The 7266-nt window shown below is 40.6% G+C and overlaps 1 pseudogene; it reads left to right on the forward strand.

Moving 5' to 3' along the window:
- The first annotated feature begins 2819 nt into the window (after positions 1-2819).
- LOC118526510 (general transcription factor IIF subunit 2 pseudogene) lies at positions 2820-6888 on the forward strand (annotated as a pseudogene).
- Positions 6889-7266: the final 378 nt, after the last annotated feature.

A 7266-nucleotide genomic window follows, 5' to 3' on the forward strand; every position in this document is an offset into this window, starting at 1 on the left:
GTGAATCTCATTTCTGAAAAAGAAACAGTAATTGAATGAAAGTCTTCTTTGAGAGAGGATCATTTGTAGGCAATGAATTGTCCAACGCTGCTTTATTTCTGGGAAGTCAAGTTCATCCGGGAGTGCAAACCTAAGTCTCACTGGTCAGGGTGGCATCTGTAACACTTGCTGGCTTAGAATGGCAGCTGTATTTGCTTCCCCTGCCACCTCACCACAAGCATCATTTTCCCTCAACACTTTATCAAGTCCTTTAACCTGGGACAGGTGCTTTTTAAATCAAACATTTGATTTATAGGTAAGGAGAACAAGCTTAAAAATGTTTGATACTTCCAGAAAAAACAAAATAGAAAAAAAAAAAAAAAAGGTAAAGAGAGGAAGCAGTATACTCCATCTAAGACGGACATATGTTAATTCTGGCAAATGGCCAGAGCAATGGAGCCCAGATAGGAGCAAATATGGAGTACTTCAGCCCGTGTTTAGTGCACTTTCAGATGGAGGTGGATTTTTGTTTTAATGGTTTGTCTATCATCAATTTCAATAGTTCTATAATTGATTAGGAATTCAGGATGGGGGGCGGGGTTTGGACCTGCAGGGTGTTCAGATCACACGTTGGTATGTTGACATGTTTATATGCAGAGAGGATCATGGCTGGTGCCATGATCGGTGCTGGGATTTTTATGACAAAACTCCAATCACATTATTGCTTTCACTGTGCAGAAATTAAATTTCTTGTTCACTGTCACCCTTTGCAGCTACTAGGCTTGACCTGCAAAAAGTCCAAGGAAAGGAACAGAATATTTATAATAACTCAGAGACAAACTGGCTAGAAGCCACATTTGATGGGAAGATTTCCATCAAATATGGTGTGAGTGAGGAGGGGGTAACACCTTCTAGGTAGTGACCTCTTCCATTTGAATGAGCCCGAGAGAAAGGGTTATTCACTTAAATTCTTCCCCTTTCCTCTCACAGCTGTGAAGTTATCAGCCCCTCCGTCCCTCCCACCTAGGAGAAAGCAATAATCACCTCCCAAGAGCCTGCGGCAGCAGCCAACACCTTGAGAAAATAGCCCCAGTGTAGAGAATGGCGTCCCATAGGGGTTTTCCTTTGGCACTTGAAGGAAGGATTCGGACGTGTCCAAAGGGAGGAGCATATATACTTGCTAATGTGATTTTATAGTAATTGTCGTGACTCTTTGCCACATGACTTTTTCCTAGACTCTTAGTATGAGATATTCATTAACTAACTGGCCATTTTCTAAGTGGATGACTTAGAGGAACAGATGGATCTATCCCTTAATGGATTGACTATCTCTTTAACAGAATGCCAGATATCCCAGGAGAGAGAGGTGGAGGGAGAGAAGAACTGTTGTTGTCTTGCTTGTTGTTGTTCCTTGCCTGGAAGTCACAGGGCAAAATACACGTGAGTAATATGCCTGAAAGGGAAAAGAATTTGGAGTGAGACTCATTGCAAAATGCGAACAACCTTAACTAGAAGACACAGCAACAGGCTATCAAAAGAGACAATTATCTCCCACATGAACTTGAGTCCTGTAGTGTGTGTATTCACGGTGACCTTGCCACTGTCACTTAGTACTGAATGATATGAGAAATAATTGAGTGCCATTTTTTTTTACATTTCACCAGAATAGACTTAGTTCCCACAAGGGGACTGATATATCCAGTCCCTGAGGCACCATAGATTAATTCATTGATTTTAAATATTTTATAAAATACACCCATCAAAAGGCTAGGAGCATATATCCATCAATTAAAAATTAAACAATCAAGGCAAAACAATACACAGACACACGCACACACACACACACACACAGACACACACACACACACGAACTCAATCATGCTATCCATTTCTATAAATAAGCCATCAACAGGAGACCAAGGAAAGACAAATAACTTACATCAGGCCTGCAAGTGAAATACATTTATCAGCCCACTTAATAAATGCTTTTTGACATTTAAGAGCCTGTTTCTATGTGGTCCTGCACCAAGAAAGATTTACGCATACATAATCTGTGCATTCTCAGAGCTTCTGGGCTAAGAAAGACAACTGAGCAGAGTCCGTTGAGGCATGCTATACCAATAGGAAGTGATTTTTTAAACATAAAAAATGACTATGGGTGTCTTTTATGGGTTTTCTTATATCACACTCTGAAATAGGCAGGTAGATGAATAAGAAGGCTCCCATCAGATAAGTATGCGGGGATTCACAGATATCACTGAGGGGAGTACAAATTGTTTCCAACTTCCCGGGGCAATTTGGCAGTGGGTATTTAAAGCCTTGAAAATCTTCACTCCTTTTGGTCCAAGGATTTGTTTTTTTAAAAATAGTCATGGAGATTGCAAAGATTTAGCAACAAGAATATTCATTCCAGTATTGGTCACAAAAGCTCACATTTGTAAACAGTAAGTGTTCAAAAACACAGCATTATTTCAATCTATTATGGAACACTTACTTACATCGTGGAAGCCTATCAAGTTTTAAACAAAATAATGAAGAATAGTTAATTACATCATAAGATGAAAGAAATATGCTCCAGAACAATATTTACCAAATCATCCCGTTTCGGCCAAAAAAATTACGCACACAGTACACATACACAAATACTTTCATTTCTGTGTACATGTAGATAGCACCAGACCACAAAGAAACACATCCAAATATCAATGATGATTACCTCTGTGTGATGAAATTATGGGTGATTTCATTTTATTTTTGCTTATTTGTATTATCTTCATTTCTAAAGGGAACCATTTGAAATTAATGCAAATGTAGTGAGGTGCGTGAAAATGAGGGTCAGCATGGCTGGGGATGAGAGTGGCAAGGAGATAAAGTTGGAGATGTAGGTAGAAGCCAGAGGAGTCTTGAATGCTAAGCTAAGAAATAAGACATTTTCTCCACGTGTGGGGCATTCTATTGAAGTTATGTAAAATGGAACTAGTGCTGTATAAAATATTAACAGTCTCACTTTACGTTCCAAGTTGAAGGTAACTTAAATCCTCCCCACCCCCCATTAAAAACCTTCCTCCGGAATCACACACTATCCTTGCGGGCGGGCGGAGTAGTCGGGAACCGGGTTTGCTCTGTGGCCACACATCAGCCGCACCTTAGCCACTGCCATCCTTTGTAAATGCCTGGCGAACCACAGCTGTTTATGTGCGTGGGAACCCCTAGGAGAGACCCGATGGCTTCTCCTCTCTTATTTGAACATTTGCTGCCATTATAATTTAAAATCTTCTTTATATCCTACCTATAATCCCATAACAAGGTCACCCAAGAGTTCATTAAGCGGTAGAGCTGTAAAACACTCAGGCAAGTCGGGGACTTTGGAACAGAACTTAGATGTGCTAAATCTCCATCGAGAAGGCCAAACAACCACCATGATGCTCTGTGGTGTTAATTTAAGAGAGAGCACTTCAAAATATTAGAGAAAATACAGGGAAAATAAAAAGCCGTCTTAAAGCAAATATACATTACAACGTTTGCAGATTTATGCACTCCAAGATTGCATGCCCCCCCTCCCCCGCATACACTTTATATTCAGTCCTGTGGGGAAAGCAGGATTGAATTATGGAAGTTTTGAATTATAGGAGGTCTCCAGGAATACATTCTTCGCATAACATGTACAGTGGGGATGGGGTGGGGTGAGGGCGGTGGTGGCGGAATGGAGGGCAGACAAGATACTGAAAAGAGGGCAAGAGGGTTTTCGAAACCTACTCAGGCTTCTGCTCAGCAAGGGGGAGGAATTGGAGGGAAGGTGAAGATGGGGCCTGGGAAAAAACTGGAAATGGGCAAGAAGGAATTAAAAGTGGCTAATTCAAGGCACCGGGGGAATTGATTTACATAGATCATGTCACTTAACTTTTACTACCTGCAAGACCTTATTTCTTCCTGACAAGAGAATATAAAAACAAAAACAATGGAGACCCCAAAGAGGCCTGCATGGAAAGTCTCCTTTATTTCTTCATCCATTTGTTTTTCATTCTTCGGATTTTTCTAAAATGAGAATTTTCATTATAAAAGCAATGCATGCTCTTTAAAAAAAAAAAAGTCATTCAAATAATGAGGAGGTAATTAAAATAGAAAGTGGAAATCCACCATCCAACAACTTCCTTGCTTCCCTACCATTGAATTCTGCTCCTTAGAGAGAACCACTGTTAACCATTTAGTTATGACCTTCTAGATATTTTTTTTTATTACTAAACTTTATTTTTCAGAGGAGTTTTTGTTTCCCAGCAAAATCAAGCAGAAAGTACAGAGAGTTCCCCTACAGCCCCTGTCCCCGCACATGTACAATTTCCCTCACCATAGACATTCTGAAGCACAGTGGGTCATTGTCATAATCGATGAACCTACATTGCCACATCATTATCACCTATAGTCTGCAGATTACATTAGGGTTCACTCTTGGTGTTGTACCTTCTGTGGGTTTGGACAAATATCTAATGACACGTCTCCACCAGTCTATATCATGCAGGATAGATTCACTGCTCTAAAAAATCCTCTGTGCTCTGCCTACTCATTCCTCCAGCTCCTGGCAACCACTGATCTTTTTACCGTCTCTTTAGTTTTGCTTTTCCAGAGTGTCATATAGTTGGAATCACACAGTGTACAGCCTTTTCAAGATTGTCTTCTCTCACTTGGTAACATGCATTTAGGGCTCCCCATGTCTTTTCATGGCTTGATAGCTCATTTCTTTTCAGCACAGAATAATATTCCATTGTCCGGATGTACCATAGTTTATTTATCCATTCACCTACTCAAGGACATCTTGGTTGCTTCCAAGTTTTGACAATTAGGAATAAAGCTGGGGAGACTTCTGGTTTCTGGTTCCACATATAAGGAGGTTGGAAGTTGCCAGTCCAACCAAACAACAAGTAAAAAGCCGAATAGGCTAAAATATCAACAACTCCTCTTGGATGCGTAAGAGAGAGGAGGACCCCAGGCAAACCCCGATAACTGGAGAGTCAGACAAGCGAATACAGCTCACCAGAGCAGAGATTCACCAGTGAGTGGGAACCTCAGTGGGAACCAGAAAACCCGAGTTGTAATTGCCAACTGTTGGAAGCACCGGAGTTAAAATACTCCAGGGGTACTCAGTCATGAGGAGGCCTCCGCAATACTGTGCGTTTTACCTCCAAGAGCCTGACCAAATTCTCATAGAAAGTATGGGGTGGAAAAAAGTCACCTCATCTTTCCTGCAGAGGAAAGGTAAAAGGAATGATTTTGAAATAATGCCAGAGTATCTTGTTCTTCTTAACCATACCTGCCCTCAGGAGAAACTGGCTAACCTAATCTGCTGGGGTATTATCAGAGCCTAAGGGATATGCCCTAATCCTGAGGAAGTGAAGTGCCCTGATCTAGCCCACTCTGGCCATCCTGACGCACCTAAGCAGTTGGGGGGGGGGGAGGGGGAGAAAAAAACGGAGAAATACTCGTGATGTTCACTGTCTAGAGGCACAGGCTCACTGAAAGACCGAGACCTAGTCATAGGATATGTGTATCTCTATGTTTAAAGTGTGTTTCTTATAGAAACTACACACTTGGGTTTTGCTTTTTCATCTGCATTAACAATGTCTGTCTTTTAATTGGTGCATTTAAACCACTGACATTTTCAGTGATTATTTATAACGTTGGACTACTATCCACCATGTTGTTACTGTTTTCTATTTTTTGCCCTTTTCCTTTGCTCTTATTTTTGTTTTTGTGGTTCTTATTGAGCATTTTATGATTCCATTTATCTCTCTTCTTAGCATATTAATTTATAAATTAATTTATTAATTTTTAAAACTTTATGAAAAAGTTTTTTTAGGGGGATTCCCTATATCTTGGCGGGTGGACACGGTTTCTTCCTAGTCCGCCTCCGGCAGCGGCACACACTGTTCTCCGGCCCTTTGCACCGCAGGCCCTTTGCACTGCAGGCCCCCAGCTCCCGGGCCGCTCTTCCCACCCGCTAGCCTCCACCGGCAACAGACCCGTGGGGAACTCGATCTGACGGGCGCCAAACAGAACACCGGAGTGTGGCTGGTCAAGGTTCCTAAATATTTGTCACAGCAAACGGCTAAAGCCCCTGGAAGAGGTGAAGTTGGGAAACTGTGGATTGCCAAGAATCAAGGAAGGATTGGGGTGTCATTTACTTTGAATGAGGATCTTGCAAATATTCACGATATTGGTGGAAAACCAGCTTCAGTCAGCACTCCTAGAGAACATCCGTTTGTCTTACAAAGTGTTGGAGGACAGACATTAACAGTCTTTACTGAGAACTCATCAGATAAACTTCCATTGGAAGGAATAGTGGTACAAAGAGCTGAATGCCGACCTGCTGCCAGTGAAAACTACATGAGATTAAAGAGATTGCAAATAGAAGAATCTTCCAGGCCTGTAAGGGTATCACAACAACTGGACAAAGTTGTGACAACCAATTATAAACCTGTTGCTAATCATCAGTACAATATTGAATATGAAAGGAAAAAGAAAGAAGATGGAAAACGAGCTCGAGCTGATAAACAACACGTTTTAGACATGCTATTTTCGGCATTTGAGAAACATCAATATTATAATCTTAAGGACTTGGTGGACATCACAAAAGAGCCTATGGGGTACCTAAAGGAAATCTTGAAGAAATTGGCGTTCAGAATGTAAAAGGGACCCACAAAAACACATAGGAGCTGAAGCCAGAGTATAGACATTATCAAGGAGAAGAAAAGAGTGATTAAGAGGACTCTTGGCCAGCAAGCTAACAGAACAACTAAAGGGTGATGAGCTGAGGAAGCACCACTGATACTCAAATACTTGAGTACCATCTGTTGTAGGGGTAAAATGACTGGAACTTTAATTTCCCTAGGTAAATTTTTTAAACAATAATTCTTGTAAAGTTACAAGAATTTTTTTTTGAGGAAAAAAATTTACAGGCTTGTATTAAACTAGATTATTCAGAATGGGGTGAGAAGTTGGGGGGGGGGTTAAGAAGGTTTTTCTTTTTATTGACTTTTAAATGTAAAACTAGGAAATGTTTTCTAAATGAGGACTCTCTGTCCTTGTTTTATCTCAGAGGATCTGAGGTGATACACATCCAAAGTGAATGGCAAAGCAAGAAAAAAGTAGTCAACTACAGAAAGTCTTAAAAGGAATAAAAAGCTAAAGTTCCTTATTCTGAAAAAAAAAAAAGTTTTTTTTAGTGGTTGCCTTAGAGACTGCAATACACATGTACAACTAATCCAAGTCCACTTTCAAATAATATTATACCAC

The sequence above is a fragment of the Halichoerus grypus genome, chromosome 3 (genome assembly GCF_964656455.1).
Source record: "Halichoerus grypus chromosome 3, mHalGry1.hap1.1, whole genome shotgun sequence".
NCBI classification, from domain to species: domain Eukaryota; kingdom Metazoa; phylum Chordata; class Mammalia; order Carnivora; family Phocidae; genus Halichoerus; species Halichoerus grypus.